The 16087-nt window shown below is 48.2% G+C and overlaps 24 non-coding genes across 24 annotated transcripts; all 24 read left to right on the forward strand.

Moving 5' to 3' along the window:
• The first annotated feature begins 311 nt into the window (after nucleotides 1-311).
• On the forward strand, nucleotides 312-432 carry LOC130619886 (U5 spliceosomal RNA). The gene has a single exon (XR_008980623.1). It is a non-coding gene; the product is annotated as a U5 spliceosomal RNA (small nuclear RNA).
• Nucleotides 433-980: 548 nt separating this feature from the next.
• LOC130619580 (U5 spliceosomal RNA) lies at nucleotides 981-1101 on the forward strand. The gene has a single exon (XR_008980319.1). It is a non-coding gene; the product is annotated as a U5 spliceosomal RNA (small nuclear RNA).
• Nucleotides 1102-1649: 548 nt separating this feature from the next.
• LOC130619887 (U5 spliceosomal RNA) lies at nucleotides 1650-1770 on the forward strand. Its single transcript, XR_008980624.1, has one exon. It is a non-coding gene; the product is annotated as a U5 spliceosomal RNA (small nuclear RNA).
• A 548-nt stretch (nucleotides 1771-2318) lies between these two features.
• Nucleotides 2319-2439, forward strand: LOC130619581 (U5 spliceosomal RNA). The gene has a single exon (XR_008980320.1). It is a non-coding gene; the product is annotated as a U5 spliceosomal RNA (small nuclear RNA).
• A 548-nt stretch (nucleotides 2440-2987) lies between these two features.
• LOC130619647 (U5 spliceosomal RNA) lies at nucleotides 2988-3108 on the forward strand. The gene has a single exon (XR_008980386.1). It is a non-coding gene; the product is annotated as a U5 spliceosomal RNA (small nuclear RNA).
• Nucleotides 3109-3656: 548 nt separating this feature from the next.
• On the forward strand, nucleotides 3657-3777 carry LOC130619582 (U5 spliceosomal RNA). The gene has a single exon (XR_008980321.1). It is a non-coding gene; the product is annotated as a U5 spliceosomal RNA (small nuclear RNA).
• A 547-nt stretch (nucleotides 3778-4324) lies between these two features.
• LOC130619649 (U5 spliceosomal RNA) lies at nucleotides 4325-4445 on the forward strand. Its single transcript, XR_008980388.1, has one exon. It is a non-coding gene; the product is annotated as a U5 spliceosomal RNA (small nuclear RNA).
• A 549-nt stretch (nucleotides 4446-4994) lies between these two features.
• Nucleotides 4995-5115, forward strand: LOC130619583 (U5 spliceosomal RNA). The gene has a single exon (XR_008980322.1). It is a non-coding gene; the product is annotated as a U5 spliceosomal RNA (small nuclear RNA).
• Nucleotides 5116-5663: 548 nt separating this feature from the next.
• Nucleotides 5664-5784, forward strand: LOC130619585 (U5 spliceosomal RNA). The gene has a single exon (XR_008980323.1). It is a non-coding gene; the product is annotated as a U5 spliceosomal RNA (small nuclear RNA).
• Nucleotides 5785-6331: 547 nt separating this feature from the next.
• Nucleotides 6332-6452, forward strand: LOC130619651 (U5 spliceosomal RNA). Its single transcript, XR_008980389.1, has one exon. It is a non-coding gene; the product is annotated as a U5 spliceosomal RNA (small nuclear RNA).
• Nucleotides 6453-7001: 549 nt separating this feature from the next.
• Nucleotides 7002-7122, forward strand: LOC130619586 (U5 spliceosomal RNA). Its single transcript, XR_008980324.1, has one exon. It is a non-coding gene; the product is annotated as a U5 spliceosomal RNA (small nuclear RNA).
• A 549-nt stretch (nucleotides 7123-7671) lies between these two features.
• On the forward strand, nucleotides 7672-7792 carry LOC130619588 (U5 spliceosomal RNA). The gene has a single exon (XR_008980326.1). It is a non-coding gene; the product is annotated as a U5 spliceosomal RNA (small nuclear RNA).
• A 548-nt stretch (nucleotides 7793-8340) lies between these two features.
• On the forward strand, nucleotides 8341-8461 carry LOC130619589 (U5 spliceosomal RNA). Its single transcript, XR_008980328.1, has one exon. It is a non-coding gene; the product is annotated as a U5 spliceosomal RNA (small nuclear RNA).
• Nucleotides 8462-9009: 548 nt separating this feature from the next.
• On the forward strand, nucleotides 9010-9130 carry LOC130619973 (U5 spliceosomal RNA). Its single transcript, XR_008980708.1, has one exon. It is a non-coding gene; the product is annotated as a U5 spliceosomal RNA (small nuclear RNA).
• Nucleotides 9131-9678: 548 nt separating this feature from the next.
• Nucleotides 9679-9799, forward strand: LOC130619796 (U5 spliceosomal RNA). The gene has a single exon (XR_008980534.1). It is a non-coding gene; the product is annotated as a U5 spliceosomal RNA (small nuclear RNA).
• A 547-nt stretch (nucleotides 9800-10346) lies between these two features.
• LOC130619950 (U5 spliceosomal RNA) lies at nucleotides 10347-10467 on the forward strand. Its single transcript, XR_008980686.1, has one exon. It is a non-coding gene; the product is annotated as a U5 spliceosomal RNA (small nuclear RNA).
• Nucleotides 10468-11014: 547 nt separating this feature from the next.
• Nucleotides 11015-11136, forward strand: LOC130619750 (U5 spliceosomal RNA). The gene has a single exon (XR_008980488.1). It is a non-coding gene; the product is annotated as a U5 spliceosomal RNA (small nuclear RNA).
• A 546-nt stretch (nucleotides 11137-11682) lies between these two features.
• On the forward strand, nucleotides 11683-11803 carry LOC130618801 (U5 spliceosomal RNA). Its single transcript, XR_008979545.1, has one exon. It is a non-coding gene; the product is annotated as a U5 spliceosomal RNA (small nuclear RNA).
• Nucleotides 11804-12336: 533 nt separating this feature from the next.
• Nucleotides 12337-12457, forward strand: LOC130618794 (U5 spliceosomal RNA). Its single transcript, XR_008979539.1, has one exon. It is a non-coding gene; the product is annotated as a U5 spliceosomal RNA (small nuclear RNA).
• Nucleotides 12458-12991: 534 nt separating this feature from the next.
• Nucleotides 12992-13112, forward strand: LOC130619590 (U5 spliceosomal RNA). Its single transcript, XR_008980329.1, has one exon. It is a non-coding gene; the product is annotated as a U5 spliceosomal RNA (small nuclear RNA).
• A 547-nt stretch (nucleotides 13113-13659) lies between these two features.
• Nucleotides 13660-13780, forward strand: LOC130619591 (U5 spliceosomal RNA). Its single transcript, XR_008980330.1, has one exon. It is a non-coding gene; the product is annotated as a U5 spliceosomal RNA (small nuclear RNA).
• Nucleotides 13781-14328: 548 nt separating this feature from the next.
• Nucleotides 14329-14449, forward strand: LOC130619592 (U5 spliceosomal RNA). Its single transcript, XR_008980331.1, has one exon. It is a non-coding gene; the product is annotated as a U5 spliceosomal RNA (small nuclear RNA).
• Nucleotides 14450-14996: 547 nt separating this feature from the next.
• LOC130619593 (U5 spliceosomal RNA) lies at nucleotides 14997-15117 on the forward strand. Its single transcript, XR_008980332.1, has one exon. It is a non-coding gene; the product is annotated as a U5 spliceosomal RNA (small nuclear RNA).
• A 548-nt stretch (nucleotides 15118-15665) lies between these two features.
• Nucleotides 15666-15786, forward strand: LOC130619594 (U5 spliceosomal RNA). Its single transcript, XR_008980333.1, has one exon. It is a non-coding gene; the product is annotated as a U5 spliceosomal RNA (small nuclear RNA).
• The last annotated feature ends 301 nt before the right edge of the window (nucleotides 15787-16087 follow it).

Consider the following 16087-nt stretch of genomic DNA (forward strand, 5'->3'; position numbering starts at 1 on the left):
TAAAGTTCAGAGACAACCAAAGGAGTCGAACTGCAGTAGAAACAAACTAGATGTAACGCAAGCCACTAGTACGACGTATTGCCTACAGGGACCACACTCTCCGAGACAGCGAACGCAACTTCCTAGTGATTCACGCGAACGCACTCAACTAGGTGATGTAGATCAGAAAGGTGAAAGTCCTTGTGTCAAGTCTACACCTCACGATGCAGCACCTTTTAAGCGTCCTCTACGAACGGACACACTGGCAAGCGGCACACCACAAGCAAAGGTTAAGTCGGCTCGAAGGCACAACAGGTCGCGCCGACTTACGACAACTCTGGGCTTTCTTAAGTTCACGCACAAATCTTTCGCCTTTTACTAAAGATTTCCGTGGAGAAGGCCAAAACGATGAGTATATAGACGATTTTTCTACCGTCTCGCTTCGGCGGGACGATCACTAGTCTAAATGAAAAAACGTGCAGGAGGCCATACGCGGGCCTATCTCTCATCTCGCTCACAGAGACTTGGTAAGCACGGTCCACTCAATGGCTTTCCAAATGCGAAGAGTGAAGGCCGCAGACGGCAGGGGTTGAGCCAAGGGCCTTTCGGCCGTATCCCGCTCACAAGTTTTTTTTTTTTTTTAGCAGAATAATACATACGAGCTAATCAAAATCGGCTCGAGGAAAGAAATAAAGTTCAGAGACAACCAAAGGAGTCGAACTGCAGTAGAAACAAACTAGATGTAACGCAAGCCACTAGTACGACGTATTGCCTACAGGGACCACACTCTCCGAGACAGCGAACGCAACTTCCTAGTGATTCACGCGAACGCACTCAACTAGGTGATGTAGATCAGAAAGGTGAAAGTCCTTGTGTCAAGTCTACACCTCACGATGCAGCACCTTTTAAGCGTCCTCTACGAACGGACACACTGGCAAGCGGCACACCACAAGCAAAGGTTAAGTCGGCTCGAAGGCACAACAGGTCGCGCCGACTTACGACAACTCTGGGCTTTCTTCAGTTCACGCACAAATCTTTCGCCTTTTACTAAAGATTTCCGTGGAGAAGGCCAAAACGATGAGTATATAGACGATTTTTCTACTGTCTCGCTTCGGCGGGACGATCACTAGTCTAAATGAAAAAACGTGCAGGAGGCCATACGCGGGCCTATCTCTCATCTCGCTCACAGAGACTTGGTAAGCACGGTCCACTCAATGGCTTTCCAAATGCGAAGAGTGAAGGCCGCAGACGGCAGGGGTTGAGCCAAGGGCCTTTCGGCCGTATCCCGCTCACAAGTTTTTTTTTTTTTTTAGCAGAATAATACATACGAGCTAATCAAAATCGGCTCGAGGAAAGAAATAAAGTTCAGAGACAACCAAAGGAGTCGAACTGCAGTAGAAACAAACTAGATGTAACGCAAGCCACTAGTACGACGTATTGCCTACAGGGACCACACTCTCCGAGACAGCGAACGCAACTTCCTAGTGATTCACGCGAACGCACTCAACTAGGTGATGTAGATCAGAAAGGTGAAAGTCCTTGTGTCAAGTCTACACCTCACGATGCAGCACCTTTTAAGCGTCCTCTACGAACGGACACACTGGCAAGCGGCACACCACAAGCAAAGGTTAAGTCGGCTCGAAGGCACAACAGGTCGCGCCGACTTACGACAACTCTGGGCTTTCTTAAGTTCACGCACAAATCTTTCGCCTTTTACTAAAGATTTCCGTGGAGAAGGCCAAAACGATGAGTATATAGACGATTTTTCTACCGTCTCGCTTCGGCGGGACGATCACTAGTCTAAATGAAAAAACGTGCAGGAGGCCATACGCGGGCCTATCTCTCATCTCGCTCACAGAGACTTGGTAAGCACGGTCCACTCAATGGCTTTCCAAATGCGAAGAGTGAAGGCCGCAGACGGCAGGGGTTGAGCCAAGGGCCTTTCGGCCGTATCCCGCTCACAAGTTTTTTTTTTTTTTTAGCAGAATAATACATACGAGCTAATCAAAATCGGCTCGAGGAAAGAAATAAAGTTCAGAGACAACCAAAGGAGTCGAACTGCAGTAGAAACAAACTAGATGTAACGCAAGCCACTAGTACGACGTATTGCCTACAGGGACCACACTCTCCGAGACAGCGAACGCAACTTCCTAGTGATTCACGCGAACGCACTCAACTAGGTGATGTAGATCAGAAAGGTGAAAGTCCTTGTGTCAAGTCTACACCTCACGATGCAGCACCTTTTAAGCGTCCTCTACGAACGGACACACTGGCAAGCGGCACACCACAAGCAAAGGTTAAGTCGGCTCGAAGGCACAACAGGTCGCGCCGACTTACGACAACTCTGGGCTTTCTTCAGTTCACGCACAAATCTTTCGCCTTTTACTAAAGATTTCCGTGGAGAAGGCCAAAACGATGAGTATATAGACGATTTTTCTACTGTCTCGCTTCGGCGGGACGATCACTAGTCTAAATGAAAAAACGTGCAGGAGGCCATACGCGGGCCTATCTCTCATCTCGCTCACAGAGACTTGGTAAGCACGGTCCACTCAATGGCTTTCCAAATGCGAAGAGTGAAGGCCGCAGACGGCAGGGGTTGAGCCAAGGGCCTTTCGGCCGTATCCCGCTCACAAGTTTTTTTTTTTTTTTAGCAGAATAATACATACGAGCTAATCAAAATCGGCTCGAGGAAAGAAATAAAGTTCAGAGACAACCAAAGGAGTCGAACTGCAGTAGAAACAAACTAGATGTAACGCAAGCCACTAGTACGACGTATTGCCTACAGGGACCACACTCTCCGAGACAGCGAACGCAACTTCCTAGTGATTCACGCGAACGCACTCAACTAGGTGATGTAGATCAGAAAGGTGAAAGTCCTTGTGTCAAATCTACACCTCAAGATGCAGCACCTTTTAAGCGTCCTCTACGAACGGACACACTGGCAAGCAGCACACCACAAGCAAAGGTTAAGTCGGCTCGAAGGCACAACAGGTCGCGCCGACTTACGACAACTCTGGGCTTTCTTCAGTTCACGCACAAATCTTTCGCCTTTTACTAAAGATTTCCGTGGAGAAGGCCAAAACGATGAGTATATAGACGATTTTTCTACCGTCTCGCTTCGGCGGGACGATCACTAGTCTAAATGAAAAAACGTGCAGGAGGCCATACGCGGGCCTATCTCTCATCTTGCTCACAGAGACTTGGTAAGCACGGTCCACTCAATGGCTTTCCAAATGCGAAGAGTGAAGGCCGCAGACGGCAGGGGTTGAGCCAAGGGCCTTTCGGCCGTATCCCGCTCACAAGTTTTTTTTTTTTTTTAGCAGAATAATACATACGAGCTAATCAAAATCGGCTCGAGGAAAGAAATAAAGTTCAGAGACAACCAAAGGAGTCGAACTGCAGTAGAAACAAACTAGATGTAACGCAAGCCACTAGTACGACGTATTGCCTACAGGGACCACACTCTCCGAGACAGCGAACGCAACTTCCTAGTGATTCACGCGAACGCACTCAACTAGGTGATGTAGATCAGAAAGGTGAAAGTCCTTGTGTCAAGTCTACACCTCACGATGCAGCACCTTTTAAGCGTCCTCTACGAACGGACACACTGGCAAGCGGCACACCACAAGCAAAGGTTAAGTCGGCTCGAAGGCACAACAGATCGCGCCGACTTACGACAACTCTGGGCTTTCTTCAGTTCACGCACAAATCTTTCGCCTTTTACTAAAGATTTCCGTGGAGAAGGCCAAAACGATGAGTATATAGACGATTTTTCTACTGTCTCGCTTCGGCGGGACGATCACTAGTCTAAATGAAAAAACGTGCAGGAGGCCATACGCGGGCCTATCTCTCATCTCGCTCACAGAGACTTGGTAAGCACGGTCCACTCAATGGCTTTCCAAATGCGAAGAGTGAAGGCCGCAGACGGCAGGGGTTGAGCCAAGGCCCTTTCGGCCGTATCTCGCTCACAAGTTTTTTTTTTTTTTAGCAGAATAATACATACGAGCTAATCAAAATCGGCTCGAGGAAAGAAATAAAGTTCAGAGACAACCAAAGGAGTTGAACTGCAGTAGAAACAAACTAGATGTAACGCAAGCCACTAGTACGACGTATTGCCTACAGGGACCACACTCTCCGAGACAGCGAACGCAACTTCCTAGTGATTCACGCGAACGCACTCAACTAGGTGATGTAGATCAGAAAGGTGAAAGTCCTTGTGTCAAGTCTACACCTCACGATGCAGCACCTTTTAAGCGTCCTCTACGAACGGACACACTGGCAAGCGGCACACCACAAGCAAAGGTTAAGTCGGCTCGAAGGCACAACAGGTCGCGCCGACTTACGACAACTCTGGGCTTTCTTCAGTTCACGCACAAATCTTTCGCCTTTTACTAAAGATTTCCGTGGAGAAGGCCAAAACGATGAGTATATAGACGATTTTTCTACCGTCTCGCTTCGGCGGGACGATCACTAGTCTAAATGAAAAAACGTGCAGGAGGCCATACGCGGGCCTATCTCTCATCTCGCTCACAGAGACTTGGTAAGCACAGTCCACTCAATGGCTTTCCAAATGCGAAGAGTGAAGGCCGCAGACGACAGGGGTTGAGCCAAGGGCCTTTCGGCCGTATCCCGCTCACAAGTTTTTTTTTTTTTTTTAGCAGAATAATACATACGAGCTAATCAAAATCGGCTCGAGGAAAGAAATAAAGTTCAGAGACAACCAAAGGAGTCGAACTGCAGTAGAAACAAACTAGATGTAACGCAAGCCACTAGTACGACGTATTGCCTACAGGGACCACACTCTCCGAGACAGCGAACGCAACTTCCTAGTGATTCACGCGAACGCACTCAACTAGGTGATGTAGATCAGAAAGGTGAAAGTCCTTGTGTCAAGTCTACACCTCACGATGCAGCACCTTTTAAGCGTCCTCTACGAACGGACACACTGGCAAGCGGCACACCACAAGCAAAGGTTAAGTCGGCTCGAAGGCACAACAGGTCGCGCCGACTTACGACAACTCTGGGCTTTCTTCAGTTCACGCACAAATCTTTCGCCTTTTACTAAAGATTTCCGTGGAGAAGGCCAAAACGATGAGTATATAGACGATTTTTCTACTGTCTCGCTTCGGCGGGACGATCACTAGTCTAAATGAAAAAACGTGCAGGAGGCCATACGCGGGCCTATCTCTCATCTCGCTCACAGAGACTTGGTAAGCACGGTCCACTCAATGGCTTTCCAAATGCGAAGAGTGAAGGCCGCAGACGGCAGGGGTTGAGCAAAGGGCCATTCGGCCGTATCCCGCTCACAAGTTTTTTTTTTTTTTTAGCAGAATAATACATACGAGCTAATCAAAATCGGCTCGAGGAAAGAAATAAAGTTCAGAGACAACCAAAGGAGTCGAACTGCAGTAGAAACAAACTAGATGTAACGCAAGCCACTAGTACGACGTATTGCCTACAGGGACCACACTCTCCGAGACAGCGAACGCAACTTCCTAGTGATTCACGCGAACGCACTCAACTAGGTAATGTAGATCAGAAAGGTGAAAGTCCTTGTGTCAAGTCTACACCTCACGATGCAGCACCTTTTAAGCGTCCTCTACGAACGGACACACTGGCAAGCGGCACACCACAAGCAAAGGTTAAGTCTGCTCGAAGGCACAACAGATCGCGCCGACTTACGACAACTCTGGGCTTTCTTCAGTTCACGCACAAATCTTTCGCCTTTTACTAAAGATTTCCGTGGAGAAGGCCAAAACGATGAGTATATAGACGATTTTTCTACTGTCTCGCTTCGGCGGGACGATCACTAGTCTAAATGAAAAAACGTGCAGGAGGCCATACGCGGGCCTATCTCTCATCTCGCTCACAGAGACTTGGTAAGCACGGTCCACTCAATGGCTTTCCAAATGCGAAGAGTGAAGGCCGCAGACGGCAGGGGTTGAGCCAAGGCCCTTTCGGCCGTATCTCGCTCACAAGTTTTTTTTTTTTTTAGCAGAATAATACATACGAGCTAATCAAAATCGGCTCGAGGAAAGAAATAAAGTTCAGAGACAACCAAAGGAGTTGAACTGCAGTAGAAACAAACTAGATGTAACGCAAGCCACTAGTACGACGTATTGCCTACAGGGACCACACTCTCCGAGACAGCGAACGCAACTTCCTAGTGATTCACGCGAACGCACTCAACTAGGTGATGTAGATCAGAAAGGTGAAAGTCCTTGTGTCAAATCTACACCTCACGATGCAGCACCTTTTAAGCGTCCTCTACGAACGGACACACTGGCAAGCGGCACACCACAAGCAAAGGTTAAGTCGGCTCGAAGGCACAACAGGTCGCGCCGACTTACGACAACTCTGGGCTTTCTTCAGTTCACGCACAAATCTTTCGCCTTTTACTAAAGATTTCCGTGGAGAAGGCCAAAACGATGAGTATATAGACGATTTTTCTACCGTCTCGCTTCGGCGGGACGATCACTAGTCTAAATGAAAAAACGTGCAGGAGGCCATACGCGGGCCTATCTCTCATCTCGCTCACAGAGACTTGGTAAGCACAGTCCACTCAATGGCTTTCCAAATGCGAAGAGTGAAGGCCGCAGACGACAGGGGTTGAGCCAAGGGCCTTTCGGCCGTATCCCGCTCACAAGTTTTTTTTTTTTTTTTAGCAGAATAATACATACGAGCTAATCAAAATCGGCTCGAGGAAAGAAATAAAGTTCAGAGACAACCAAAGGAGTCGAACTGCAGTAGAAACAAACTAGATGTAACGCAAGCCACTAGTACGACGTATTGCCTACAGGGACCACACTCTCCGAGACAGCGAACGCAACTTCCTAGTGATTCACGCGAACGCACTCAACTAGGTGATGTAGATCAGAAAGGTGAAAGTCCTTGTGTCAAGTCTACACCTCACGATGCAGCACCTTTTAAGCGTCCTCTACGAACGGACACACTGGCAAGCGGCACACCACAAGCAAAGGTTAAGTCGGCTCGAAGGCACAACAGGTCGCGCCGACTTACGACAACTCTGGGCTTTCTTCAGTTCACGCACAAATCTTTCGCCTTTTACTAAAGATTTCCGTGGAGAAGGCCAAAACGATGAGTATATAGACGATTTTTCTACTGTCTCGCTTCGGCGGGACGATCACTAGTCTAAATGAAAAAACGTGCAGGAGGCCATACGCGGGCCTATCTCTCATCTCGCTCACAGAGACTTGGTAAGCACGGTCCACTCAATGGCTTTCCAAATGCGAAGAGTGAAGGCCGCAGACGGCAGGGGTTGAGCCAAGGGCCATTCGGCCGTATCCCGCTCACAAGTTTTTTTTTTTTTTTTAGCAGAATAATACATACGAGCTAATCAAAATCGGCTCGAGGAAAGAAATAAAGTTCAGAGACAACCAAAGGAGTCGAACTGCAGTAGAAACAAACTAGATGTAACGCAAGCCACTAGTACGACGTATTGCCTACAGGGACCACACTCTCCGAGACAGCGAACGCAACTTCCTAGTGATTCACGCGAACGCACTCAACTAGGTGATGTAGATCAGAAAGGTGAAAGTCCTTGTGTCAAGTCTACACCTCACGATGCAGCACCTTTTAAGCGTCCTCTACGAACGGACACACTGGCAAGCGGCACACCACAAGCAAAGGTTAAGTCGGCTCGAAGGCACAACAGGTCGCGCCGACTTACGACAACTCTGGGCTTTCTTCAGTTCACGCACAAATCTTTCGCCTTTTACTAAAGATTTCCGTGGAGAAGGCCAAAACGATGAGTATATAGACGATTTTTCTACTGTCTCGCTTCGGCGGGACGATCACTAGTCTAAATGAAAAAACGTGCAGGAGGCCATACGCGGGCCTATCTCTCATCTCGCTCACAGAGACTTGGTAAGCACGGTCCACTCAATGGCTTTCCAAATGCGAAGAGTGAAGGCCGCAGACGGCAGGGGTTGAGCCAAGGGCCTTTCGGCCGTATCCCGCTCACAAGTTTTTTTTTTTTTTTAGCAGAATAATACATACGAGCTAATCAAAATCGGCTCGAGGAAAGAAATAAAGTTCAGAGACAACCAAAGGAGTCGAACTGCAGTAGAAACAAACTAGATGTAACGCAAGCCACTAGTACGACGTATTGCCTACAGGGACCACACTCTCCGAGACAGCGAACGCAACTTCCTAGTGATTCACGCGAACGCACTCAACTAGATGATGTAGATCAGAAAGGTGAAAGTCCTTGTGTCAAGTCTACACCTCACGATGCAGCACCTTTTAAGCGTCCTCTACGAACGGACACACTGGCAAGCGGCACACCACAAGCAAAGGTTAAGTCGGCTCGAAGGCACAACAGGTCGCGCCGACTTACGACAACTCTGGGCTTTCTTCAGTTCACGCACAAATCTTTCGCCTTTTACTAAAGATTTCCGTGGAGAAGGCCAAAACGATGAGTATATAGACGATTTTTCTACTGTCTCGCTTCGGCGGGACGATCACTAGTCTAAATGAAAAAACGTGCAGGAGGCCATACGCGGGCCTATCTCTCATCTCGCTCACAGAGACTTGGTAAGCACGGTCCACTCAATGGCTTTCCAAATGCGAAGAGTGAAGGCCGCAGACGGCAGGGGTTGAGCCAAGGGCCATTCGGCCGTATCCCGCTCACAAGTTTTTTTTTTTTTTTAGCAGAATAATACATACGAGCTAATCAAAATCGGCTCGAGGAAAGAAATAAAGTTCAGAGACAACCAAAGGAGTCGAACTGCAGTAGAAACAAACTAGATGTAACGCAAGCCACTAGTACGACGTATTGCCTACAGGGACCACACTCTCCGAGACAGCGAACGCAACTTCCTAGTGATTCACGCGAACGCACTCAACTAGGTGATGTAGATCAGAAAGGTGAAAGTCCTTGTGTCAAGTCTACACCTCACGATGCAGCACCTTTTAAGCGTCCTCTACGAACGGACACACTGGCAAGCGGCACACCACAAGCAAAGGTTAAGTCGGCTCGAAGGCACAACAGGTCGCGCCGACTTACGACAACTCTGGGCTTTCTTCAGTTCACGCACAAATCTTTCGCCTTTTACTAACGATTTCCGTGGAGAAGGTCAAAACGATGAGTATATAGACGATTTTTCTACTGTCTCGCTTCGGCGGGACGATCACTAGTCTAAATGAAAAAACGTGCAGGAGGCCATACGCGGGCCTATCTCTCATCTCGCTCACAGAGACTTGGTAAGCACGGTCCACTCAATGGCTTTCCAAATGCGAAGAGTGAAGGCCGCAGACGGCAGGGGTTGAGCCAAGGGCCTTTCGGCCGTATCCCGCTCACAATTTTTTTTTTTTTTTTAGCAGAATAATACATACGAGCTAATCAAAATCGGCTCGAGGAAAGAAATAAAGTTCAGAGACAACCAAAGGAGTCGAACTGCAGTAGAAACAAACTAGATGTAACGCAAGCCACTAGTACGACGTATTGCCTACAGGGACCACACTCTCCGAGACAGCGAACGCAACTTCCTAGTGATTCACGCGAACGCACTCAACTAGGTGATGTAGATCAGAAAGGTGAAAGTCCTTGTGTCAAGTCTACACCTCACGATGCAGCACCTTTTAAGCGTCCTCTACGAACGGACACACTGGCAAGCGGCACACCACAAGCAAAGGTTAAGTCGGCTCGAAGGCACAACAGGTCGCGCCGACTTACGACAACTCTGTGCTTTCTTCAGTTCACGCACAAATCTTTCGCCTTTTACTAAAGATTTCCGTGGAGAAGGCCAAAACGATGAGTATATAGACGATTTTTCTACTGTCTCGCTTCGGCGGGACGATCACTAGTCTAAATGAAAAAACGTGCAGGAGGCCATACGCGGGCCTATCTCTCATCTCGCTCACAGAGACTTGGTAAGCACGGTCCACTCAATGGCTTTCCAAATGCGAAGAGTGAAGGCCGCAGACGGCAGGGGTTGAGCCAAGGGCCTTTCGGCCGTATCCCGCTCACAAGTTTTTTTTTTTTTTAGCAGAATAATACATACGAGCTAATCAAAATCGGCTCGAGGAAAGAAATAAAGTTCAGAGACAACCAAAGGAGTCGAACTGCAGTAGAAACAAACTAGATGTAACGCAAGCCACTAGTACGACGTATTGCCTACAGGGACCACACTCTCCGAGACAGCGAACGCAACTTCCTAGTGATTCACGCGAACGCACTCAACTAGGTGATGTAGATCAGAAAGGTGAAAGTCCTTGTGTCAAGTCTACACCTCACGATGCAGCACCTTTTAAGCGTCCTCTACGAACGGACACACTGGCAAGCGGCACACCACAAGCAAAGGTTAAGTCGGCTCGAAGGCACAACAGGTCGCGCCGACTTACGACAACTCTGGGCTTTCTTCAGTTCACGCACAAATCTTTCGCCTTTTACTAACGATTTCCGTGGAGAAGGCCAAAACGATGAGTATATAGACGATTTTTCTACTGTCTCGCTTCGGCGGGACGATCACTAGTCTAAATGAAAAAACGTGCAGGAGGCCATACGCGGGCCTATCTCTCATCTCGCTCACAGAGACTTGGTAAGCACGGTCCACTCAATGGCTTTCCAAATGCAAAGAGTGAAGGCCGCAGACGGCAGGGGTTGAGCCAAGGGCCTTTCGGCCGTATCCCGCTCACAAGTTTTTTTTTTTTTTAGCAGAATAATACATACGAGCTAATCAAAATCGGCTCGAGGAAAGAAATAAAGTTCAGAGACAACCAAAGGAGTCGAACTGCAGTAGAAACAAACTAGATGTAACGCAAGCCACTAGTACGACGTATTGCCTACAGGGACCACACTCTCCGAGACAGCGAACGCAACTTCCTAGTGATTCACGCGAACGCACTCAACTAGGTGATGTAGATCAGAAAGGTGAAAGTCCTTGTGTCAAGTCTACACCTCACGATGCAGCACCTTTTAAGCGTCCTCTACGAACGGACACACTGGCAAGCGGCACACCACAAGCAAAGGTTAAGTCGGCTCGAAGGCACAACAGGTCGCGCCGACTTACGACAACTCTGGGCTTTCTTCAGTTCACGCACAAATCTTTCGCCTTTTACTAAAGATTTCCGTGGAGAAGGCCAAAACGATGAGTATATAGACGATTTTTCTACTGTCTCACTTCGGCGGGACGATCACTAGTCTAAATGAAAAAACGTGCAGGAGGCCATACTCGGGCCTATCTCTCATCTCGCTCACAGAGACTTGGTAAGCACGGTCCACTCAATGGCTTTCCAAATGCGAAGAGTGAAGGCCGCAGACGGCAGGGGTTGAGCCAAGGGCCTTTCGGCCGTATCCCGCTCACAATTTTTTTTTTTTTTTAGCAGAATAATACATACGAGCTAATCAAAATCGGCTCGAGGAAAGAAATAAAGTTCAGAGACAACCAAAGGAGTCGAACTGCAGTAGAAACAAACTAGATGTAACGCAAGCAACTAGTACGACGTATTGCCTACAGGGACCACACTCTCCGAGACAGCGAACGCAACTTCCTAGTGATTCACGCGAACGCACTCAACTAGGTGATGTAGATCAGAAAGGTGAAAGTCCTTGTGTCAAGTCTACACCTCACGATGCAGCACCTTTTAAGCGTCCTCTACGAACGGACACACTGGCAAGCGGCACACCACAAGCAAAGGTTAAGTCGACTCGAAGGCACAACAGGTCGCGCCGACTTACGACAACTCTGGGCTTTCTTCAGTTCACGCACAAATCTTTCGCCTTTTACTAAAGATTTCCGTGGAGAAGGCCAAAAGGATGAGTATATAGACGATTTTTCTACTGTCTCGCTTCGGCGAGACGATCACTAGTCTAAATGAAAAAACGTGCAGGAGGCCATACGCTCTCGCTCACAGAGACTTGGTAAGCACGGTCCACTCAATGGCTTTCCAAATGCGAAGAGTGAAGGCCGCAGACGGCAGGGGTTGAGCCAAGGGCCTTTCGGCCGTATCCCGCTCACAATTTTTTTTTTTTTTTAGCAGAATAATACATACGAGCTAATCAAAATCGGCTCGAGGAAAGAAATAAAGTTCAGAGACAACCAAAGGAGTCGAACTGCAGTAGAAACAAACTAGATGTAACGCAAGCAACTAGTACGACGTATTGCCTACAGGGACCACACTCTCCGAGACAGCGAACGCAACTTCCTAGTGATTCACGCGAACGCACTCAACTAGGTGATGTAGATCAGAAAGGTGAAAGTCCTTGTGTCAAGTCTACACCTCACGATGCAGCACCTTTTAAGCGTCCTCTACGAACGGACACACTGGCAAGCGGCACACCACAAGCAAAGGTTAAGTCGACTCGAAGGCACAACAGGTCGCGCCGACTTACGACAACTCTGGGCTTTCTTCAGTTCACGCACAAATCTTTCGCCTTTTACTAAAGATTTCCGTGGAGAAGGCCAAAACGATGAGTATATAGACGATTTTTCTACTGTCTCGCTTCGGCGAGACGATCACTAGTCTAAATGAAAAAACGTGCAGGAGGCCATACGCTCTCGCTCACAGAGACTTGGTAAGCACGGTCCACTCAATGGCTTTCCAAATGCGAAGAGTGAAGGCCGCAGACGGCAGGGGTTGAGCCAAGGGCCTTTCGGCCGTATCCCGCTCACAAGTTTTTTTTTTTTTTTAGCAGAATAATACATACGAGCTAATCAAAATCGGCTCGAGGAAAGAAATAAAGTTCAGAGACAACCAAAGGAGTCGAACTGCAGTAGAAACAAACTAGATGTAACGCAAGCCACTAGTACGACGTATTGCCTACAGGGACCACACTCTCCGAGACAGCGAACGCAACTTCCTAGTGATTCACGCGAACGCACTCAACTAGGTGATGTAGATCAGAAAGGTGAAAGTCCTTGTGTCAAGTCTACACCTCACGATGCAGCACCTTTTAAGCGTCCTCTACGAACGGTCACACTGGCAAGCGGCACACCACAAGCAAAGGTTAAGTCGGCTCGAAGGCACAACAGGTCGCGCCGACTTACGACAACTCTGGGCTTTCTTCAGTTCACGCACAAATCTTTCGCCTTTTACTAAAGATTTCCGTGGAGAAGGCCAAAACGATGAGTATATAGACGATTTTTCTACTGTCTCGCTTCGGCGGGACGATCACTAGTCTAAATGAAAAAACGTGCAGGAGGCCATACGCGGGCCTATCTCTCATCTCGCTCACAGAGACTTGGTAAGCACGGTCCACTCAATGGCTTTCCAAATGCGAAGAGTGAAGGCCGCAGACGGCAGGGGTTGAGCCAAGGGCCTTTCGGCCGTATCCCGCTCACAAGTTTTTTTTTTCTTTAGCAGAATAATACATACGAGCTAATCAAAATCGGCTCGAGGAAAGAAATAAAGTTCAGAGACAACCAAAGGAGTCGAACTGCAGTAGAAACAAACTAGATGTAACGCAAGCCACTAGTACGACGTATTGCCTACAGGGACCACACTCTCCGAGACAGCGAACGCAACTTCCTAGTGATTCACGCGAACGCACTCAACTAGGTGATGTAGATCAGAAAGGTGAAAGTCCTTGTGTCAAGTCTACACCTCACGATGCAGCACCTTTTAAGCGTCCTCTACGAACGGACACACTGGCAAGCGGCACACCACAAGCAAAGGTTAAGTCGGCTCGAAGGCACAACAGGTCGCGCCGACTTACGACAACTCTGGGCTTTCTTCAGTTCACGCACAAATCTTTCGCCTTTTACTAAAGATTTCCGTGGAGAAGGCCAAAACGATGAGTATATAGACGATTTTTCTACTGTCTCGCTTCGGCGGGACGATCACTAGTCTAAATGAAAAAACGTGCAGGAGGCCATACGCGGGCCTATCTCTCATCTCGCTCACAGAGACTTGGTAAGCACGGTCCACTCAATGGCTTTCCAAATGCGAAGAGTGAAGGCCGCAGACGGCAGGAGTTGAGCCAAGGGCCTTTCGGCCGTATCCCGCTCACAAGTTTTTTTTTTTTTTTAGCAGAATAATACATACGAGCTAATCAAAATCGGCTCGAGGAAAGAAATAAAGTTTAGAGACAACCAAAGGAGTCAAACTGCAGTAGAAACAAACTAGATGTAACGCAAGCCACTAGTACGACGTATTGCCTACAGGGACCACCCTCTCCGAGACAGCGAACGCAACTTCCTAGTGATTCACGCGAACGCACTCAACTAGGTGATGTAGATCAGAAAGGTGAAAGTCCTTGTGTCAAGTCTACACCTCACGATGCAGCACCTTTTAAGCGTCCTCTACGAACGGACACACTGGCAAGCGGCACACCACAAGCAAAGGTTAAGTCGGCTCGAAGGCACAACAGGTCGCGCCGACTTACGACAACTCTGGGCTTTCTTCAGTTCACGCACAAATCTTTCGCCTTTTACTAAAGATTTCCGTGGAGAAGGCCAAAACGATGAGTATATAGACGATTTTTCTACTGTCTCGCTTCGGCGGGACGATCACTAGTCTAAATGAAAAAACGTGCAGGAGGCCATACGCGGGCCTATCTCTCATCTCGCCCACAGAGACTTGGTAAGCACGGTCTACTCAATGGCTTTCCAAATGCAAAGAGTGAAGGCCGCAGACGGCAGGGGTTGAGCCTAGGGCCTTTCGGCCGTATCCCGCTCACAAGTTTTTTTTTTCTTTAGCAGAATAATACATACGAGCTAATCAAAATCGGCTCGAGGAAAGAAATAAAGTTCAGAGACAACCAAAGGAGTCGAACTGCAGTAGAAACAAACTAGATGTATCGCAAGCCACTAGTACGACGTATTGCCTACAGGGACCACACTCTCCGAGACAGCGAACGCAACTTCCTAGTGATTCACGCGAACGCACTCAACTAGGTGATGTAGATCAGAAAGGTGAAAGTCCTTGTGTCAAGTCTACACCTCACGATGCAGCACCTTTTAAGCGTCCTCTACGAACGGACACACTGGCAAGCGGCACACCACAAGCAAAGGTTAAGTCGGCTCGAAGGCACAACAGGTCGCGCCGACTTACGACAACTCTGGGCTTTCTTCAGTTCACGCACAAATCTTTCGCCTTTTACTAAAGATTTCCGTGGAGAAGGCCAAAACGATGAGTATATAGACGATTTTTCTACTGTCTCGCTTCGGCGGGACGATCACTAGTCTAAATGAAAAAACGTGCAGGAGGCCATACTCGGGCCTATCTCTCATCTCGCTCACAGAGACTTGGTAAGCACGGTCCACTCAATGGCTTTCCAAATGCGAAGAGTGAAGGCCGCAGACGGCAGGGGTTGAGCCAAGGGCCTTTCGGCCGTATCCCGCTCACAAGTTTTTTTTTTTTTTTAGCAGAATAATACATACGAGCTAATCAAAATCGGCTCGAGGAAAGAAATAAAGTTCAGAGACAACCAAAGGAGTCGAACTGCAGTAGAAACAAACTAGATGTAACGCAAGCCACTAGTACGACGTATTGCCTACAGGGACCACACTCTCCGAGACAGCGAACGCAACTTCCTAGTGATTCACGCGAACGCACTCAACTAGGTGATGTAGATCAGAAAGGTGAAAGTCCTTGTGTCAAGTCTACACCTCACGATGCAGCACCTTTTAAGCGTCCTCTACGAACGGACACACTGGCAAGCGGCACACCACAAGCAAAGGTTAAGTCGGCTCGAAGGCACAACAGGTCGCGCCGACTTACGACAACTCTGGGCTTTCTTCAGTTCACGCACAAATCTTTCGCCTTTTACTAAAGATTTCCGTGGAGAAGGCCAAAACGATGAGTATATAGACGATTTTTCTACTGTCTCGCTTCGGCGGGACGATCACTAGTCTAAATGAAAAAACGTGCAGGAGGCCATACTCGGGCCTATCTCTCATCTCGCTCACAGAGACTTGGTAAGCACGGTCCACTCAATGGCTTTCCAAATGCGAAGAGTGAAGGCCGCAGACGGCAGGGGTTGAGCCAAGGGCCTTTCGGCCGTATCCCGCTCACAAGTTTTTTTTTTTTTTAGCAGAATAATACATACGAGCTAATCAAAATCGGCTCGAGGAAAGAAATAAAGTTCAGAGACAACCAAAGGAGTCGAACTGCAGTAGAAACAAACTAGATGTAACGCAAGCCA

Source organism: Hydractinia symbiolongicarpus, chromosome 11, assembly GCF_029227915.1.
Source record: "Hydractinia symbiolongicarpus strain clone_291-10 chromosome 11, HSymV2.1, whole genome shotgun sequence".
NCBI lineage: Eukaryota > Metazoa > Cnidaria > Hydrozoa > Anthoathecata > Hydractiniidae > Hydractinia > Hydractinia symbiolongicarpus.